At 40.6% G+C, this 21,950-nt stretch overlaps 1 long non-coding RNA gene across 1 annotated transcript in view; it reads left to right on the top strand.

Moving 5' to 3' along the window:
• The window catches only part of LOC107179463, a 24,314-nt gene extending 17,541 nt beyond the window's left edge, over positions 1 to 6,773 (top strand). Inside the window, exon 3 of the long non-coding RNA XR_006213122.1 lies at positions 6,542 to 6,773. This is a non-coding gene — a long non-coding RNA (uncharacterized LOC107179463). The remainder of the gene's footprint in view (positions 1 to 6,541) is intronic.
• Positions 6,774 to 21,950: the final 15,177 nt, after the last annotated feature.

Here is a 21,950-nt window from a genome sequence, read left to right as displayed (position 1 = left end):
ATTATAAACCACATAGGACTAACATACTAGAGAACATAAGTGGAATGCCAAGTTTTCTTCTGGATGAAATATTGGCAAATTTATGTTTGATCCTTAAGATTAGTTGGTTATTTTATTTCTATTATGAAGAGCCCTTTGTTTGTTTGTGTGTGTGTGTGTGTGCGTGCGTGCGTGTGTGTGTGTGTGTGTATGTGTGTGTTTGGCCTGAAAGTTAATTTGACTGCTGTCCATAAGTGAAGTGAGCAATTCAGTAATTAACTTTTGTGTTTTAAATGTATGAACTTTAATTAGATTTCATTATAAACAAACAAACGTCAACCATAATTATAAGCTCCTTGGTTTACCCACATATTATCCCTTTTCAAACAAACTTGATGTCAGACAAATTAAAATCAAGCAGCCAGCAATTTTGAGTTGAATTTTACATGATCTGCTGGTAACCTGATTACTTTAACTTCAATATCATTACAGGAAAAGTATTTCAGGAAAAATAATGACAAGAATTCCAACAGGAGACAAGCTTAATTGTATTGATTCAAAAGATGCATGTTCATAGGAACCATGTTGAAGGAATAATGTTATCTCAAATCTACAGTTTCTATTAAAATGAAATTGTCCAGCATGAAAGAGGCAATTAAGATTAGTGTCTGCAGAACTAGAGATACTAAACTAACTAAATAATTATCTGGGCCCAATTATCTTATACTTTAGGTAGCAAAATACCAGTGTGGGGCAACTATAAGGCATGAGGTTTGCAGGTTTATTTACTGACTGGTGTATCTATTAGGACCAAGAACAAGTGGAGCTGTCAGGACATAATGAAGGTAAATGATTAGTTAGCACCAAGCCTGAACTCTTCTTCAATGCAATAAGAGTTAATTAAAGTTTACCACCAAACATCAACCAAAGCAGGATGTTGATCAGGTTTCAGCATTAAGTGCAAACAGACAATAGTTGGCAGCAATTAGTGCAGCTATCAAATGACATGCAATGATAATTATACATTTAAAACAGCTAAAGAGCTGAGGGAAAAACTAATCAGCTTCTTTGACGACAAATACTCAAAGGGCAGGAAACAGGTATCAGATTATTTCACTTTAACACTGTAAATCAATCGAATTAAACAAGAAAAGGTTGTATGGGTGCATTATCTGAAAGAGAACAGTTCACTGGATTCAAAATGAAATAAATCTGCTAGTATTGGTCTATCAAAGATAAGAACTTTTGTAGCCAAAGAAAATAAGTTACTTTTCAATTAAAGTTTCGGAATGAAGTCTGTGTAAAGGAAGTTTAGCTTCTTAGTCTTGGGTAAATTCAACAAGGCAACAAGTATTTCACCATAATTACTGTTACTTAAATGAGGCATTAACTTCGACTTTAAAATACTATTCAAAAGTACATTGTGCCTGAATCTTATCTTTGTGTACCCAAATATTATCTCCCCCAAAAGCTTTCAGACGTTAAGATCAATTTTTTTTTAGTGCAGCCAAATATAAAACGAAAGTCATATATACATATTTAGTGTATGTTATTGCAAGTCTTTCCTTGATGTCCTTCAAATCCAGGGCTTCAATCTTGCTGAAATCAATGAACCTGAATGAAACACATCCCTTAAAATAACGGTTATGTCACCTCACTCTTTTCCATAGTTCCGGGCCTGCATCCTAGAGCATAAGTCTAGAAATACACCCGTACTCATGACCCCACCTCTCCAGCTTCCCAACTAATTCTGTTATGCTAAGGATTTGTACACAGTGCTGGCTAATCCCAATATTTCCCTGGAGCTAAATCTAAGCCATGGCTGACTCCCAGCACAAAAATGTCTCTCTCCAAAAGCCCTTTAGCCCCCTTCAGCACTCATACACTCATTGGTCCTGACATTTTCACTTCAGCCATGACAAATGAGCTGATGACTCTGATGTGATTGCATGGGAGGATGGCTTTATCTAAAGATATATCATTAACTCTCATCACCATCTCCTAATATGGCTCTTCTGGGTTAATGTGTTGTGAAAATTTGAGGAAATTTTTGTGTAAATATATGCGCTTTAAGTAGTAAGAGACCAACTTCATCAAAAGGAGAAAAGAGTAGCCAAAGTGGACACGATCAGGGGAGGGGGAAAAAAAAAGACTAGCATTAACTAAATGTCGCTCTGGGGATTTAAGTAACTCTACTCAACCTCTGCCCCAGTGCAAACCAGCCAGCTGACCGTCTCTTAAAGGTCCCTTCTCTTCAACATGGGTGGCTGGAACACAGCGTCACTTGTAAGTTGGCACAAATAAAGCTTTTCAGATAAACATGGCTAATCAATCTGCAAGCCCAGGTCTTTATTTTTCTCCCAGTGTAGTACGTGTTTTATTCTTGAACCCTTAATTTCCCATGTTATGAAATCTCTCTAAATTCATTTTAATGGGGAAAGGGATTGTCAAAGCCCATTTCACTCCAAGATCATTGTATTCTTCAATTAGAAGGAAGCAGTATTTTTCCAACTACTATTAAATGTGAAACTTGTCAAGTTGCAAAGGAGAGGGGAAAAGGAAGCCTTTCCATTTAGCATAAATATCACAACCTTTAGGTTAAGTTAGAACCCAAGTTCCAGTTATGTAGTTCTTGTTATGTATACTATGGAGTTTACAGAGTAGATACTTGTTATAACCTCTTCTCTCATTTCATCTGAGAACACACAGCCAATCAGAGTCAACTGTAGCATAACAGACCTCAGGAAAGGAGGTCAGGCTTTGAGGTAAAGTGCTATTCACTCTTGGACCATGCAAGGAGCTCTTTATTCCTGTTCTTATTGGCATCAGTCCCCCTTACTAGAGCAAGAACAAAGCTAAGTGCTCGTGTGAGGTTTATGAATAAATCAGAGGTGAGCCACTGTAAGTGCTGCCCATGATTTCCTTGTTGACAGTGAGCACTTAAACAGGCTTCTATGACCAGGGACTTCTGGCAAACCATAATGATTCCTAATCTGCACCCTGCTTCATTTCAAGAACTAAATGACCCACCCCATTTTTCCTGCAAGTTTTCACCTTTCAAGCAATTCTTGTCCTATCTCAAGCAGCTTAACTTTAAAATCCCATAGCAGTCAGCTTGTGCTGTGGTCATCACAGAAATTGTACCAGCTGAAAAGTCTTCCTTTGCTTGGAAAAATTCCACAAATGAAAATATCTCCAACATAACAGAAATTATTCTCACATTAATATTATAGACTCTTTACATATGGCAGCAGCTAATTCCACTAAGGTGAAAAATACGAAATGATCTGCAGAAGGGCACATACACATTAGATCTGATCAGCGAGGCTCTGTAACTATGTGATGTTTCCCAGGAATTTCTCTGAGCTTCAGTTTCCTTATGGGTTAAACAAGATGATTATGCTACATCCCTTCTGACCGCAACAATCTATGGCTCTGCTAGAAAAACCCATTCAGATTGCACTGAAGATAGTGTTCCCTATGGAGTTTTCCAAGACAAACCCAGATGTTTTTAAGGTTGTTTATTTCTTTTCAAGAAGATCTCAAGAAGAGAGGCAGATTCCAGTAGAATAGTAAACTGAAGCTTTCTGTGTACATTTTTAATGAACTATTATTCATTTTTTCATTCATTCAACAGACATTTTATTAAGCACCAAGGATTTGCCAATAATGTCCACCACAATACAGTGATTAAACAGGCATGGTTGCTGCCCTCATGGAGGCTGAAATTTATTTGGAGGAAACACTTAAATAAGCATCATAAAAAATGCTGAGATGCTAACTGTTTTTCTTTCAGTGAAATGTATCATTTCCTTATCAGTACTCAATAAAGGCTTAGCTTTATATTAATGTATTTCTTATCAAGTCCAGGGCCAGTTATAAATGACCAGAATACAGGCAAGGCACACATTTTGTTTTTAAGAAAAATTTTAACAAAGATTTTGAGCCACACACATTACGCAAAAAGCAAACTCAAAGCTGAAAACTTATGATCCAAGTACACTTACATTTCCCATAACAATACAAATCATAATTTTAAATGTATTTTATATGTATCACAATGGGAAATTATTATGAATTTTAAAAAGAAAGTCCATAATATAAATAGATTTTTGTTTTTAGATAGTCCAAAAATTGTATTATAAATTTATTAACCCTCGTCATGAATCTTATCATCTTTGAACCTGGGTACTCCTCTAATGAATAATGCATTATTACAAAAAGATAAAGGATTGTGATGTCCTCCAACAACAGATAAGCCTGCAGTCTCATAAGTTGGCTATAAAATCCCTCAAGAAAATTTAAAGGTTTAAGGTTTGTACAGTATTACTGGAGTATTAGTAATTGGATCTCTTCTCTAAGTGGGTATGAATCTTGATCAACAGGGTGCCAATGTCATAGTATCTACACTCCTTTCGTTGTGTATCAAAATATCAAAATACCAAAAACATGGAAAGGTATTTCTATGGCATCTAATCCAGTTTTTGGAAATCCTCTAATTCAAAGGCTTTCAAACAGGCTGGGTCAACAAGACTGAAATAAACACTGTGGTATCGTCTATTATTGCATATAATGGGCAGTCTGGGATCTTGAGTCCATGTAGATAGACTAAGGTCTGAATTATTTAAAAACGATTCCTGTTCTAATTTGCTTCTTAGAAAAAGACCCAGAAATGCATTCAACGTCTAAAAGCCCTCCAAAGCAAAACAACCCATGATGATGGAGGGGTAGAGGTGGAGGACGGTCCTCCTAGATGTCATCTAGGTGTGTGTCAATAAGAATATACCTTTTATGCATACCCGTTTCCCAGTTTCTACTTGCATCTGTTGTAAGAGAGAGGGCATCTGTACTCACAAGACCTATGTAGACTTGCTTTATCAAATCCTGTTCAGTTGAGTATTACATTAAAACCAGCTATTGAAAATAAAGAAAAAGGGAACATAGGGTATCGGGCCCTGTCACATTTACTTATTTTGATGTTCACAACGCTTTAATGTTACGTAATCTCTACAACAACTCTGAGATACAAATGAGGACACTGAGGCTTAGAAAGGTTGAATCATTTGGATAAGATGATCCGTTATAAGAATTTAATTCAGGTGTCTCGTAGCTCTAGCACAATTCCTCATGGTCATTGAGTGGTCAAAAACGGAGGAGATTTTCAAACATCTGAAGCCTAAGTCAAAATAAACTCATTTAAAAAGGAATCCAAAGTAAACAGAATCAAAAGAATGTCTGTTTTTTACTGTCATTCTCTCTGCACTATGCTGTCTTTAAAATATCACAGCACTGTCTTCATTTACTTTCCCTACACGGAATAGAAATCTTATTCTTCAAAACACCATGTTCATGATTATTAAGCATACATTTTAAGTCACTGAGGTCATCAGTACTCTTATGAATCATAAACTCATCTGGACCATTCAAGTCTGACCTCCTAATTAACCCAAAAATATGTTTACAGTCACAGTGATAAGATGCCATCCAGAGTGTACTTGTACTTGTATTTGTCTGCACCGCACATTTTCCTTTTCTTCTCTATCTCCAAGACCCATTCAGTCACATAACAAACCCTTTTCCAAGCAGCCAATATAGCTGTGTGACCATTGGTCCTAGAGTTGGGATATCTGAATTCTTGTCCTGACATTTTCCTACCTTGCTTGGTAATTCAATGATCATTTCTCCTGAATTCAATATCCCATATTTTAAAATGAGCTGGCTGAACTGAATAACTCTAGGGTATTCTCAGGCTTTAGCATCTTGATGGTTTCCAGTTGCCTTACAAACCTACCTGTTATTTTCTGTTGTGGTCATGTTGGCCAGCTCTTAGAAAATGCAAGGAATTTAGTCTACAGAGAGAAAATTTCACAGGCTACCCTTAGGAATACATCTACATCTAAAAAGGAAAGAGAGACAGTGACATGGAAAGAGGGTGGCTGGGTGTGTACGTGTCTTTATACACACTCCTAGTTTGTATATACTAAACCAAAGATATGATTCGTTCTCAATTGAGCAGCAGGCTCATAAAATTTTAAGTATTACTTGCACTATTCCTAACTGTATGGAAAAAAGTACTAAGAACTGTATTTTAGAGAATCCGCATTAAGAAAGCCTTTCAGGTTTAATGAAGGTACTTTGGGAAAAGATTGGGCTTCTTCAATTTATTCTTTCAAGCATGCAAATTTTAAGATTCTCCATAAACTTCCTTCTTACAAAGTTTTGTTGTATTTTGTTTTGTTTTGTTTTGTTTTGTTTTAACAGTACAACCAGGTGGCACACACCAGCTCACATGTTTTTGTATTTTAACCATTGTTAAGGCTATGGATTTCCTTTCTTCTTTACAGTGAAGGAAAAGAATTTTATGGACAGTTATAAAATGCATATTTTAACCGAAAAGTCAATTTTCCCTGGTTAAAATGATTTAGGACTGAGTAAATACTTGCAGAATGCTTTCTGTTTTTATAGCTAGAACACAATAGAACCTATAAACTCTGTCGTCAGAGGTATGTGTTATAGCGCGTACCATTCAGAAATTATCAACTGTGCACTGTTGTCTCCCCAGGACAAGCAAACATGAGGAATGATCAGTCACCTAAATACATGATGCTGGTGTGTGAACTCCTGACCTGAATGACTAAAACACCTACTCGGGACTTGTCTTGGACCATCAGGGCATTATGACATATTAACCAAGTCAAGCTGCCCAATTCTTAAATGTTGTTTGTTTATTTTTTCAATCTCCAGAATGTTAACGTGGCTAATTATATCAGAGATAAGTTGCTTGCCAAATAGGACTTCAGTGTCAGCCGTTTTTAAGTTGTGTGCATACATTGAAAAATAGCTCAAAATGGCAAATATTTTATTTCACTCACAAACCTTTAAGAGAGTAGGGGAGTGGAGAGCAGCCATTCCTGGACTGAGGATTGTATGTCAAACGTGAAACCATATCAAACTTTCAAGGCAACTTGTGAACCTCTGAAACTAGGGAATTAACAGAACATCAAATCCAGCAAGATCACAGGGGCACAATCCTTATGCAAGAAAATAATGCCATTGAGCCCTCATTAAAAGACCATTTCGTCCTTAGCCATCAAAGACTGTGAGTGCACTAAGATCTTGGTTATATCATCAGGGATAACGAAAACAAGTGCCAAGAGAAATTGTGCACTTTTAGTTCTCACATGTGTCCATCTGTTCACATATAAACATATATTCTGCTTTCTGTCTGATTCCTAAAATCTTGATATCAGAATACCCTGGGCTTTTGCCCATTTCCTAAGAATGCAGACATCACATAAGCTACTATTAACCCATGTGTGATCCACTTCCATGGTGGCTGGAAAGCTGCCAGTTACAACACATGGTGCTTGGTTAACAATGTCTTAAAATATAAATGAATTTATTTTTTAAATTAACACATTTTTCTTATGGAAATACCTTAATAAGCCCTTCTGCATGTAAAATAGCCTCCATGTGGATTTTTTTTGTTCTTTTAAGACTTTTTGCAAGCATATCATAAAGTTAACCATAAAAGTTTCTGAAACAATCCAGAATTTCTTGACAAATTTTTAAAGGGACTCTAGTAAAGAATTTTGGTGACTTTATATAACAAAGATCAAACACTTTTCCTTTACAATATTCTGTACTCAAGAGGCAACCCTTATCCTTTAATTTACGTGAAAACACTTCTGATTTCCCAAGTTTCCATGTAACCATCTTAATAGTACCTCAGCAACTGAACTGCTAAAGTGTGATGAGGCCGACAGACGTTCTACACTCTGGGAAGAAAACAAGTTAGGTTAACCTCTGGTGGAATCTTTCAGTCCTGCTCTGGGGCAGCTTTCCATGCTCATCTGTGGTGACCCCCAAACCGGAAAGAGCATGTTTAAAATGTATACCTATAAATAATTATCCCCACTGAATTTGTTTTACATATGTACAAAAGAATCAATTCCCACCTTTGAAGGTGTCTCAACACTTACAGTATTTTAACTGCCCTAATTATGGTTGAAGAAACATCATTAAGAGGGAGCCCTGACCATGTTGTCAACTGATAACCAGTTACAACTCTAACTAAGGACAAGAGAAAACCTTACTGCAAACGTCTCCGAGAACGAACATACAATACTTAGACATTTTATAAAGGACTTAGCTCAAAATGAAATGCACCATATACCTACAAGGCAACAGGAAGATGAATGAAATCCTCAGAAAATAACTCTGTATCCTGGTTGACGAACCCCTCCCAACCACAAGAGCTGACGGGCCACTTAAAACACTTAACATTGCCACAAGTGAGGACACACAGCTCTTTCCCAAATGAGCTATTTATAGCCTGTGGGGGTGGTTGAGGAACACCATATAGTCCATCAACATAAATTAAATATCCACACCACTCTCGTGGCCACCTCTGAAGTAACTGTTTTCGACAGCAAAGTGCTGGGAATTCGTGACGCCCAATAGTCAATATTTGGCGAGGCTCGCATGTTTCTGAAAACTCTGCTACATACAAACCCCTGTTTATCATCCTCTAGCTGCACAATTGTCATACATAGTACTTCCCAGTGACGATGAAAACACAGGGCACCTTATAAGTTGCTGAAATCTGAGCCCCTGCTTGTTTTCTCAAGTCCTGGACAAACATAACTTTAGAGAGAGCAGAGCATAGGCAGAAAGAAAGAGGGGCCAGCATTTTCATCTTCTTTCATCTCAGTCATTCAGTCAGCCATTCAGAACCCTATTCAACAGAGCTTTTCATTATGCAAAAAAATGCTAATCCTTTTCCGATGCTTTCACACTTGTATAAACCCCCATTCCTTCAACTGAAAAGCAATTATATCAGTTTACCTTTCTGTCAAAAACAGGATTAATATTCCAATAACAGAATCTCCTTTCTTTTCCTATCTTTTTGCTTTAGGAAACTAGAGATTATGAGTAGAGGCATTCTTAGGACAAGAATACGTTATTTTAAATATGACTGTGTTAACCAATGAATGGAGAAAAGGAGAATGATCGGAAGAAGAAAAAGTCCCCCAGCATACTGCAGAAACTCTTTTCTGTGACAGAACTGACCTTCCCTTTGCAGATGCCCAAAGAGACTGAGACTCACTCTGGTCTATTAATCAGAAACAAATTATGAAAGAATGTAGCTGGACTGGTTGACACTATCCTGTCTTGGGAGACTCAGTAACAGCCTGGTAACAATGTCCTCTTCATGGGTAATGAACAGCCATGACAAATGGGGCAGAGAAACTATTTATTTGCATATGCAAATTCTCACACAAGGGAAACATGTACAAACAAGTGTCATTGTAAGGTGGATTAGGCAAACAACGCTTTCTTTTTAGGACATTCTGCAGCCCAGAACATTAGTCAGCACAATTAAACCAGTCTCCATGGAGACTAATGAAATTTCACCATGGTATGAGTTAAATTAGATAGCTAGTTATGTGTTTCCACAATCCAACTTGAAATCCATTATTGTTTCAGAACAATACAGCAATTGTGCCTAGCTGATCTTTGCCAGCTCAACAAGCTCCTAAGTTGACAATTTGCATATGTTAATATAATTAAGCACTAATTACATGAAACTTGTACATATTCACATGCACTTTCCCTGGGCGCTTTTCAGTTTGAACCTTGGCCAAGTCTTTAACCCTTAGAATGGTCTGAGAGGATAGAAACTCTGCCTGTGGGTACAGCCCCTAGGCAGACACAGAAAGGCTCCTCATTTATAAACACAAAGCTTAACCTGGCTTCTCATATTTCTAGCAACAATGACAGAAAATATTTTGTGAGTGTGGTAGGGACCAGAAATGAGGGAAAAGGAGGAGTGGATTAGTCTTTAAACACTTATAACGAGTATCTTCTCATAGAAAAGCAATAACATCCATATCAAGAAAATGTTAAGAATTTGCTCTCACTGACATTGTGGAACCTTGGGAGATGAAAATGGTTTGACAACAGCAAAAATGGCAAGTAGAAAAGGAAAAGGGAGCATCAGCACCTAATGAGCTTTACATAAATATATGCAGAGGCAATTAAGCAATGTTAATTACTATGACAGCAGTTAATTGAATATAATTAGATATTTTAAGCCACTGAATAAAGCATAGTTAAGATTAATTTTATTGAGATTAATTGTAAATAAGGATAGATTAACTCTATGTTTTGACAGGCATAAAAAGTAGTTCTGCAAATTAAGCAGGAGCGTGGCCACCAGTCCAAAAATCATATATTATTTTAATGTCACACCTCAGAATCATCCCCTCAATAAACATGACTTTTCAAACCCAAACAGACAGGAATCTTGAAGAAAAACAAACAGCTTGCAGAGATTAAAGAGCCTTTTGTCCTTTTTCATGTGCATTTCTTTTAACAGACTAAATTAAGCGAGTCTGGTGTACGTTTTTTAGGAAGGAACATTTCACACTGAATGGAAAAAATGTTCTATCACATATGAAATTCGTGCAGCTGTGCGGAACTTGGTCCAGATGGTTTTAGACTATAAACCACCACCAAATGATAGACAGTAGGCCTTCCCAAGATTATGTGATAAAGTCACAATCTTTTTTTTTTTTTTTGACCTCCCAAATTTCTGCTTTGTATTATTTCCAATCAAATCTCATATTTTCTTTTACAAATGTGTTTCTCCAAGAGGGTTAAAAGAAACCTTGTGCCCACTAAGTACTGGAAATAAATGTACAATGAACTGGAGAAGGCCTCCTTTAACAGTTATCAGCTAAATCATTCAGCCACAAAATGCAATGATAGCTATGACAACAATGTATGCAGATGACAACACTTGATTATTACTCTTACAAACAGTGGTTTCTGGAAATATTTATTAGGAAAATACTGCTAAGTGAAAATCCCTCCCAAATACTTTCACACCAAGCCAATTCATGCATACTCCTTAAGGAAATTAACACAGTCCTCAAGAATGCTGAACAAATCACTAATAAGAAAGGAACTTCAATTGATTTTGAAATAAATCAATAGGTGATTAACATAATATTTTTAAAGCAGCAGAATGTGTGTGTGTGTTGCATAAACATATATATTATATTTCCAATACCTCTTAGCTACTAATCGAACAAGGGCTTTATGCTATTGAGCATGCCTCTATACTACCACACAACTTCCTTAGGATGCCCTTAGTCTTTATAACGAAAATCCTAAAATGGTCTGTGAAACAAGACTACGACAAGCCATTCTGCAGTGAAAGATTTTAAATCATCCAGCCTCTTCTAATAGACTTGAGACTTATTGAGGTAGAAACCATAAAAAATGAAGAAGGGAAATTTAATCCCTGAAATATTGATTTGCACATTAATATCATATAGGCAGAGGGCAATTTGGCTTCGTGGAAATGACACATTGTCGACCCTTGGTGAAGTCAGAGCCAATCTAACTGCTGAACATGTCTGAATCTCAAGAGTTATTAAGGGCTTCCCTTCTTGCCTTTATGACTTTTCTTCAGCCTACCAATGCAATCTTAAATGTATTATCTTTAAGAAATAATTGTAAAACCTCAGGGGTTTTCCAGTTAATGGAAGGGAGGCCAAACCACATCAGATTCTGAAATGCAACATTAAACCCTTGCAATCAACAAAACCACCCCAATTCTCATCCATCCAGTGGAGGATCTAATATTGTTATTAGAGATAATCAAATTTCATTGTGTAAATTTAGGCTCATGGTCAGAATGAAAGCAGTAAATTCTGCAATATTAAACAGCGATTTTCTCAGCATCCTTTATGCTTTCCTTTGCTGGTGCAGCATCTTTAAAAATAATCCAACTAGCTCAAAATTAATGAACAGATTTGGGCTCATCTACTAAAAACTGCAAAAGAGTACAATAGAGCTGAACACGTTTCCTTCATTTTTAACTTTTAGTGGCAACTTTCACTTCCTACACCCAGAGCCCAGTCTCCCTGTCTAACCTCACAGTTGGTGCTATTGCTTTGACTTACACAGCTGGTTTACCTGACCTTTCTTTGTTCCTTAGGTACATTTCACTTTTCAGATTTATGGTATTTCCCCCATATTTCATTGGCTCTATCTTCATTGCCATAAAAATGAAAACACTCAAATATGACTTTACTTTTTTTTAATCCAAAAGCAACCAGCTATTGAATAAATACACAGTGATGCTCTCGCCTCAGTTTATGCCATAAATATTAAAACCATTAAAAAATAACTATATAAACCTTATGATCCCCACACTGAAGCCAGGTGCAAGAGGTTAAAACAGCTGGCTAGCCATCTTTTATTTTTGTGTGCCTTCCTGCTGATTGAAACCGCAAACGTTGAAAACTATCAAATATTCCCTTAAGGATTTTCTCTTTTTAAGACCAGGAAGGAAAAAAGAAAACCTTCATTTTCTGTAATATGCTCCTCTGTGGAGAAGAAAAACTCTAAAACACAATCAGTCACAGAGGTGGTGAAATAATTCCAAATATCTCCTTTCTGTTGTATTTAAACCATCATTTCCAACAACTTCTATGCACAATTGTTTTTTATTCTTCAGTTAGAAAAGAGAAAAGAGGGGAAAAAAGAAAGAAAGAAAGAAAGTCTGAGCTTGCTCTGTCAGTTTTGCCAGTAAATATAAAGTAAAACAAATGTTGATGGCACCGAGAGTGTTACATACCCGGGCTGTGTTTTTGCATTGCTCTCAATGGAAGCGATCGATGCCCGTGTCACTGTCGCGTCCCAATCGCAGCCAAGTCTCAGCCTTAATCTAAGCAACACCCGAAAAGGCAGCGGCAGCCGCAGCCTCTCCCTGACTCTTCCATCCATCCACCCAACTAAAAATATAATACTACATATGAGCTTTAACCACTCCACGTTTATAGGGATCAAGCCACTGAAAATCCAGGAGAACACAATAAAAAAAAAAAAAAAAAAAAAAAAAAAAAAAAGAACCCTCCTTCTGTCTCTTGTCTCTCTCTCCTCTCTCTCTCTCCTCTCTCTCCTCTCTCTCTGTCTCTCCTTTTGCCATCTACATGATCCTTGATTAAACATGGAACAGAGTTATTAAAAAGGGGGGGGGAAGGACTCAAGGAGAGGAAATGCAACTGTCAGAAATCGGGACCGCCAGATTTCCTGGTGAACCTGCCTCTGTCTGAGTCAGTGTCAATCCACCATCTTCCGCCAGTGAACTTGTCTTTGGGTTTTTGTTTGGTTTGGGGGGGGGGGGTGTTGTTGTTGTGTATGTGCTTTTTTTGGAAGGGGGGAGGGGAAATGCAAGGTGGGGGCTGGAGGTGGGGGGGGAGTAGGGAGAACGTGTGTGTCTGTGAGTACGTGTTGAGTGTGAGTGTGTATGTATGTGTGTGTAGGGGTCGGGGTGGGGGGGGGGGTCCGTGTTTGCGATCTGAACCTTTGGTACCTACAAGGAGAGTGTCTCACCGAACGGTAGCTAAGATCTCAGCAGAACCGCGCGGAAGTGAGGAGTCGCGGCCAAAGGCGCCCACTGGAGCCTCCTCTCCGGGCCGGACCCAGCCCGAGCCGCGAAAGGAGCCCCCCGCCCGGATCACAGGTAACAAAAGAAATACAAACCAGTGCACCGTCTTCCGTGGGGGAAGGGGGACAGGATGGGTAACCCTCAGTAACTTGGGCATCGGCAGCGAAACTTTATACAATTCCATGAGAAATTTTATTTTTTTCTAATAAGAAACGAGCAGAAAGAATGGGGGGGGGGGGAGGAGGGTGTGAAATAGAAGTAGGAGGAAGGCGAGACCCGACGCATTCCAGCCCCTCTTCCCTTAGCTGTTCCCGGCCGGAAGGCGCACTTGATGCGGAGAGAGGGGAAGAAGGTGAAGTTCGTTTGTAGACATGGAACCTCCTTGGGGGGCCAGGGAATAAATCAGTTCTCACAGCGGCCACAGCCCCCCCAATACACACACACACACACACACACACACACACACACACCCTTTGCCAAAAGGAAAGGAAAGATTCTTGACCCCGAGCCGCTGGCATCGATCCCTGGTCTAACACACACCCAGCAGCGAGAGCGCCGGGCGAGAGCTGCTGCCGCCTCCCGGGTCCCTGGCCCCGAGGCCCGGCGTTCCCGCCTCCTAACGGACCTGCCTCCCTTTCGCCAGCGCCCGAGTCCGCGCCTCCCGCGCCGCCGCGAGCAGCCCTCGGCGGTGCCCGCCGCCCGCGCCGGACGGCGGGGGTCTACCTGCAGCCCCAGCCCCAGCTAGCGCCCCGGCCCCCTGGATCCCCCTGCCCGAGGCGTTCGGACCCCGGGTCCTCCGCCAGTCCCGCGCGCTAAGCGCCCTTCGGGGAACTTGAGAGAGGCAAGGGTGGGGGTGGTAAGAGGAGGAAGAAGAACGAGGCTGAATAAGGGGGGTAGGGCGGGTAGAGCAGGGACAGAGTAGGGGGAGAGGGACTCCAAGCCCCGCCGCCCAAAGTCCAAACTTTGGGAGGATGAGTGAGAAGAAAGGGCCATCCCGACCGGGCTGCGGGGGTGCGGGGCGACCGGGGACCCCTGGCAGTGCCCGCGCCGCTGCGGAGCTGACAGCTTCCCCGCGCCACGAGAACGCCACAGGCTCGCAGTGGAGACAGAACCCGAAAAGACAGGAAAAAAAGGAGAGAAAACTGCTCGGCCGAACGTGGATGATCCGCCACTGAATCCAAAAGTTAAATCCCAAAAACGCAGCCCCCCCCCCCAAAGAAAGTGGAAAATCAGGTCCCTCAGTGCCCCCTCCCTCTTGCAGCGGAGCAAATCCTTGAGCCAAAAAAAAGGGGGGAAAGAGATAGAAAAGGGGGGCAGAGCGGAAGAGATGGTCGGGATGAGGGGATGTGTGCGAGAGCGAGCGAGAGCGAGCGAGCTAGGGGCAGAGAGGGAGAGAGGCGGAGAGGGAGAGAGAGGGAGCGAAATATCAAAGATTGTGCAAGATCAGGCTGGAAAGATAATCGATACTCGACCTAAATTTAACACAAACTACTCAATAAAAGTTAAAGAAAAAACTTACTTTCCATTTCCCCTGCAGTTCCTACTCGATCTTCGCCTCTTTTTTGTTTTGCTTTTATTTTACTTACAGCTGATCACATCCAAGTAAAACGAGAGGGTTCATTTAAAAAAAAATAAAAAAAATAAAAAAATAATCCTCGAACTTTATTGGGTGAAAATAAAAACGCTGAAGCAGAAAGTGGGGGGCATGGAGCGGTCCTCGGGGGTCCGGGAGGAGTTAAAGCATGTGCCGACCGCGGTCTCGCTGTTTGGTTGTGAAGGGGTTGGGAAAAGGAGGAAAGGAAATGAAAATCCGATATGTCTTTATTCTGCTAATTATTATCGTTTTAGCCCTGTTTAAAAAAATGGCTGATTAAGTTGAGTGCGCATGTCTTTGTGTGTCTATTCCCGATATGCACTCTGGGAATGAGAGAGGAGAGTGAGGGAGAGGGAGAGGGAGAGGGGGGGAGAGAGAGGTGTAATTAGTGAGGTGATCAACATTCCCCAGACTGCAAATGACGCGCAGCCCGGACTCGGAGCAGCCCGGGAGCCGAGCGGCTTCCAAGGCTCGGAGCGCTGCGGCGGGAGCCTGGGACGCTGCGACCGCGGACAGGGCAGGGGATGGGGGCCTCCGGGGCTCGCACCCCACGCGCCCCTGCGCGCGCGACTCCCAAACTTCATTAGACACACACACACACACACACACACACACACACACACTCTCTCTCTCTCTCTCTCTGTCTCTCTCTCTCTCTCTCTCTCCTCCTTCTCTCTCTCTCAGCAAAAAGGGAGAGAAAATAAAACACAAATACCGCCAAAGCAATGCCCTTTAACCAGTTGAAAAAAATTTTTTTTTATTTTAATGAGTCAAAGTAATTACTATCGGACCAGAGATTTGTTTACCAGGGAGCTTTAAGGAGAAATGTAAGTTAGAGTAATGAAGAGTTTTTCTCTGCTTCATTTATTCTGCTGTGAACAAGAACGCATTTTAATGGCGAAATACGGGGCCTGAGCAAATATGCAGATGTATGTAAATAAAGGGTGCCTGACAGTGTGCACACCCCGCTTGGCCCAGCCTATTTCAAAGGAAGGATTGCACTCTGGATCCACCGGCACCTATTTAGGCTGGTATCTTTCGCTTACACACTCAGCAGAGAAAACCCAGGGCATGGAAGATGGCAGCGGTTAGTTGAGTCAAAGTAAACTTTCAAATGAGCATAAGTGATGGGTACAGGGGTGATAGTGGGGATCTGATTCTAGCCTTTATGTAATATTTTTGAATATTTTATCAGAATTGCATAAGTTCAATGTAATAGCTTTAAGAAGACTTAGGGAAAAAAACCTTTCATCTTGCAAGTCTGTTGAATTATCTTTCTTGAAGCACATTATGATGAATTTTAAAACCCCACTACAGATCTCATTAGAATGAAATATACTTGGTATTTTCTGGTGCAAAATTTAAGGTGGCTGATTCTCATTTGAAAATCTAATTATCTCTTTCCAATATTACAGATGTGAATATGAGTGACACTTTCATTAAAAGATAATTAACTAAAACTAGGAATAGACATACTTTTAAATACCCCCTACTGAATATCTGAATATGGAATATATATATATATATATATATATATATATATATATATATATATAGTTCCTTGCTACTCAGATTGTATCTTGATACACTGCTATACCACAGGTCACAAATAGACACTATCTATATAATATTTCAAAAATAGGAATTCTAGAGAAGGTGAAAGTAACAAACCAAACAAGCTAAAAACAGGAAATACTTTCAATGTCCAGGTTCCTGGACAGGTGAGGCGTTAGCTGCTTTTGAGTTGACAGGCCTTTGAAGTTTTGGATCGCCAGGATCTGCTTCAAAACCTTGTCTTAGGCCTTAAGCACCAGATCTACCAAATACCAACAGGAAGGTTTATCGCAGAAGCACTAAGAACAACAGAGGCTGCAAACATGTACCTTTCAGGGCCTGAAACCTCCTGTAATCAGGGAACATTTGGAAAATCCTACAACTGATGCAAATGGCATTAAAAACCAAACAAGACACCTGGGAGGATAAAAGCATAGTCCTCAAAAGAGCAGACCTAGGCCCAAATCAGGAAAGCTAGACGCCTACAACAGCTGGCTAAGGTTACAATGAAAGTCCAGAGGCTTGGAGTAGAGAATATAACCTAGATATGGTCTTTATTAAGAGAAAAAAAGCAAATCACCACCTTAGGAATCTGAAGTCGATGTACGTACTAGTATAGTATAAACCAGGGCTACTAAACGCTAACAGAAAGAAAATCATCTACCTCTCCAAAGACTGCATTCTATTTTAAACTTACTAGGGAAGAAATCTGCTCAAAGTGTATGGCTTTCTAAGATTTTCAAGTTACTTTGTTTACAGTCTTACCTTTACATAGTAACTGTATCATTGGCTTGCTGATTGCACCTCAGTTGAGTTTATCCATGTGCTTTAGGAAATATACATGGCCACGGCGGTAAAATTTTAATTCTCTGTAACTTGCAAGTGAAGGAGGTGTTTATGTAGCATTGCTGTTTACAGAAAAACACCCCAGAGAGCAAAAATTCTGGCTTTAAAAAACTATTTGAGGTGTGTGTTGGGGAAGGGGGTGGGGGCTTTTAAAAAGACTGAGGGGAAATGAAGGCAGGGAGACTTTCAGGTTCAAATCAGAAAAGATCAAGCCCTTTGCGGGAGAGGGCTCCATGTACAAGCTCACTGATGGAAAAACCATTTCCTGCGATTTCAGACGGGTAAATGCGTATGATGAAGGAAACACCTGAGAACAATAAGTCTGTTTCAGGCTCAGGTGAAGAAAGGGGTCTATTTCTGGCATGGAAGAATAGGGAAATGATGATCATTTCGTTTTCAAGTTCTCCTTTATTTCTTTTGCCTTTTTCTCCCTGAAACATCATCAATAACATTAATGTCATTAATGTCAAAACACCAAACGTCAAATCAGGAAAACCATTTTAAAAATTTGGTGGCTATTTCTCCTCTACGTCCCTATCCCTCTCTTTTCTTGGAAAATACATCTCTCTTCTCTCTCTCTCTCTCTCTCTCTCTCTCTCTCTCTCTCTCCCCCCCCCCACTCGGTGGGGGGGGGAGCAGTTACTGAATTCTAAGTAAGAAAACAAAAGGAAGGAGGATTTGTAAGAGGAGCGCCCACTTTTGCAATCCCTTCTGCTAGCGAGTATTCCCCTCCTAGGCTGTGTGTGTGTGTGTGTGTGTGTGTGTGTGTGTGTGTGTGTGTGTGCTTTTTAATCATCTCTTTCTCATCCTCTTTCACCTCTTTCCTAAGAAGAGAAGCTGGGGTGAGGGTCGGGGGTTAATGGGCTGAGGGGATGGGGCAGAGAGGGACGAGCAAGGAGTCAAGAGTTTCCTCCAGGGCTCGGCCTCGGAGCGCGCCCGCGCGAGGAGGGTAGCTGGGGAGAAGCGATGGCAGGTCTGCTTGGGGTGGGCCTAGAGGCGCGGAGCGCAGCGCCGCGGGCAGGGGCGCGGCGAGGCGGGCGAGCCCGAGCCCAGCCCGCGGGCTGCTCCGGGGCGAGGGCGCGATCGGCCCGGCTCGCCCGGGCTGCGCCGCGGTCCTTGGAGCCCTCCTCCTCCGCCCCTCGCTCCAGGAAACCCAGCTGCTCCTCTCGGGTCTCTGCGGACCCCTTGCCGTCAACCTTTGACCCTGCCCCCCCCCCACGCCCCATTCCGCTGTCCCTAAACTCTGCGCGAACCCGCCGCTGCCCTCCAGGAACGTTTGGCTACTTTTTATTACAAAGTGAAAGGAGCAGAGGTTTCCCTGCAGTACCCAGAACTTTCCCTATACCCTCTCCCACACTCCAGGGCCACCCCAGCCGAGCCGAGCCCACTCCGGGGCGCTCGGACCCTGACGCCGAGCCCAGAGCTGGGGGAGAACCCAAAAGGGACACCAGGTGGTTAGGTGTTGAGTGGCGGAGGCAAGGAGTAATTAATACTGAGACAAAAGGTAATTTCCACTTCCAGACTTTTCCTTGGCGGGTTTTATTAACCAAATCTATAACGTGGACACTCTGGGCTTTACAGCCTCTTTAAGGAGTCTTCCGCTGTCTGTCCCCCGGTCTCCCCGCCCTGCCCTCAGCAGTTCACTGGCAAATACCCCACCTCCCTCTGCCTCACGTCCCGCCAGCTCTAGACCAACCCCAGCCCAAGGGGAAAAGGTTCCCAGTCTTTTGACCGCGCATCCGGGGTCTATAGATGAGCTCAGTTTGAAACGAGGTATTACAAGATTTCAGCGTTAGGAACCCTTTATATCACCACAGACACTTTCAGATCCTCAGCCCCCCTCCTCCTTCCTTCCTTTTTTTTTTTTTTTTTTTTTTTTTGTTGGGTCTTCTCCACCCGGGGGCTATTTAACAAAGGCAGTCTGTTAACTAACATTTTTAACTCAGCAACTCCTTTCCAAACACATTTAAACTTGATACCAATGTCTGTCATTTTGTGAGTGGGGAGGTGGGCTGTGTGTGTGTGTGTGTGTGTGTGTGTGTAAAAGCGAGACGTGAAGTTTGTCAGTGAATGGGAAAGTGAAGGGCTTATTTGGGAAGGTGTCACAAACATATTTACAGTGAAATAATTCAAGAAATAATGTGGAAGAGTGCCAAATCTCATTACTATTTTTTAAAAAAAGTATAGTTTTCTTGAGAACTCACAAGGGGGGGGGGGTAAAATATGACCTAACATCCAGAATGGACACTGCCTTTGATGGTGAGAGTGAGGTAGATGAAATGAAATTCATAAAGGAAAGACATTTTAAGTGTGTGTGTGTGTGTGTGTGTGTGTGTGTGTGTGTGTGTAGCGTTTGTGGGCAGTTAAAATCTGTCGTTCGCTGATTCCCTCCCCTCCCCCAACCTGGCTCTTATCTCCTTTGTGGTCTTTTTTTGTCATTAAATGCCCCTATCTTGATCCCGGTCTCAATCTGTACTTCCATATTTCTGTATATTTCTCTCTTTCTAACCAAAGTCCGTTTTTGGTTTTTACTTTGCAGTAAATGTTTTACCTTTTTTCTCTGGAGGTTCTGACCTGCTTTTGAAGTGTTGGGGTGGGGGGTGCAGTCATTATTATGTAAAGTTAGGCACAGGTAAGGTCAGGAATGGGGAAAATGGGAGGAGTTATAGACGGTCTGAGGAGGGAAGAATTAAGGGAGGAGAGAAGGGATAGGGGGAAGGGGGAGGGAAAAGTCAGACACCCTCTGGCCTTTCAGAGGTCAGGGCTCAGACAGTGCTGTGACCTTCTTTCCCTCTAGGCAACCAGCCCAGTGTTTATAAACAAAATCAGGCGGGACTCTCCCCAAACAATAGCACTTCACCAACTTCACGAGCACTTCAACAGCTCTTATGCAAATTAATGAGGACTCCTTATCACTTACCACTACACCCCCCACCTCCCTCAGCACCAGTATACTCACTGCCTGCCCCCAAACCCAGGATCACAAGCACACCCTTCGCAAAACACATGGAGATATTTCCAGCAAACATATCCAACAAAAATTTTACATTTCATCTGGGGAATAGCTGTAAGAGACAACGACGCAGATGGGAAAAGATAGATAAGTGGGAAAAGAAAGAACTGAGATTTCACTGAATAGACGATAAAGTTGTGATCTTTTTAAACCTAAAACATCTATATCCAGTCAAAACAGTGCTGTTTAGACAATGTACTAAACACTGGCTACCGAATAGAATTATTTGAAAACAGGACAATACATTCATCTCAACATCCACATTTCCAAGACAAAAGTGCAGATCTTTATAACTGAAGAAAAGCCACCACCTCTGTATGTAACATCCCTAAATATTAGACACAAAAGCACCATTAAATCCTGCAGCAAACAAACAGCCCATCTGATCTAAGTTACAAAAATGTATAATTAAATCCATCTTCAATTACAAAAGGCAGCTAGCAGAAACTAAATAAAAGATTTTGAAACAAATGTTGTTTGCCAAGGTACAGAAATGATAGCTTTACATTATATTGTAACCAAAATTCCACTTCAGGAATAAATTACAAGATAGCAAGAAAAAAAAAGGTGAAAGAAAAAAAAAAGAATTAAATGATTTCAAACTTTTGCTTTAAAATGATTATTAGTGAAAGTCTAAGAGAAAAATGTTAAAGAAAATATACCTCAGAGCAAAAAGATCATCTCCTTTTCTTCTTTGTCTATCAGTCCCCTGTTAAAGCATATGGAAAATGTTTTCAAAATGCCCAGATTTGGCACATTGTCATTGCAAAGAGAGGAGCGCAGTGATGCTGTTAGAGAAAATGGGAAATAAATTCAGGATTGGGTGCTGCCTCCTTCAATGCGGATTTATCTAAGTTTAATTTAATATTCCGCAATCACTGAATGATCGCATATAATTCACAGAGATTTTAAAGGGCTTTATTTAAATACCTTGAGCAACAAGAGAATGAAATTTAAACCATTGCAGCCATTGCTTATATTTTTTATTTTCCTATTAGAAGAACTTTAACTGACAATTTCTAATAATAAAAGGAAAAACGATAAAGGTTTGGATTTTTTAAAGGGAGAATGTTAAAAGAAAGCATTAGCTTTATTAAAATCATTCTGAACATAAAATCAAAAGGCACAAAATGGTTGTTTGTAAAACACTAAACCTTTAATCGATTTTATTGGCATTCCGATCGATTAGATAAACGGAAATCTATAGCAAACATCAAAGCATTTAAAACATTTTCTCTATCTCATTTATAAACAAAACTTTTCTTTTCAGCAGAAAAAAAATGATTATCAAACGACTAACAGGAAATTCTTCAGATATCAAATTACGATAATAAAATTATTTCCACATGGAAAGGGATAATGACAATGATGGTAGTAATTACAATAATGAATAATTCAACAACCCTTTGACATGTATGTTAGAACCTCCAGCAGAAACCGCTCTAAAGGGGGGTACTTTAAAATAAAGACTTTATTTTTTTAAATTGAAGTATAGTTGA

Source organism: Panthera tigris, chromosome F2 (genome assembly GCF_018350195.1).
Source record: "Panthera tigris isolate Pti1 chromosome F2, P.tigris_Pti1_mat1.1, whole genome shotgun sequence".
Classification (NCBI taxonomy): domain Eukaryota; kingdom Metazoa; phylum Chordata; class Mammalia; order Carnivora; family Felidae; genus Panthera; species Panthera tigris.
Note: the sequence above shows the minus strand (reverse complement) of the source record. Positions and strands in the feature narration are given on the sequence as shown.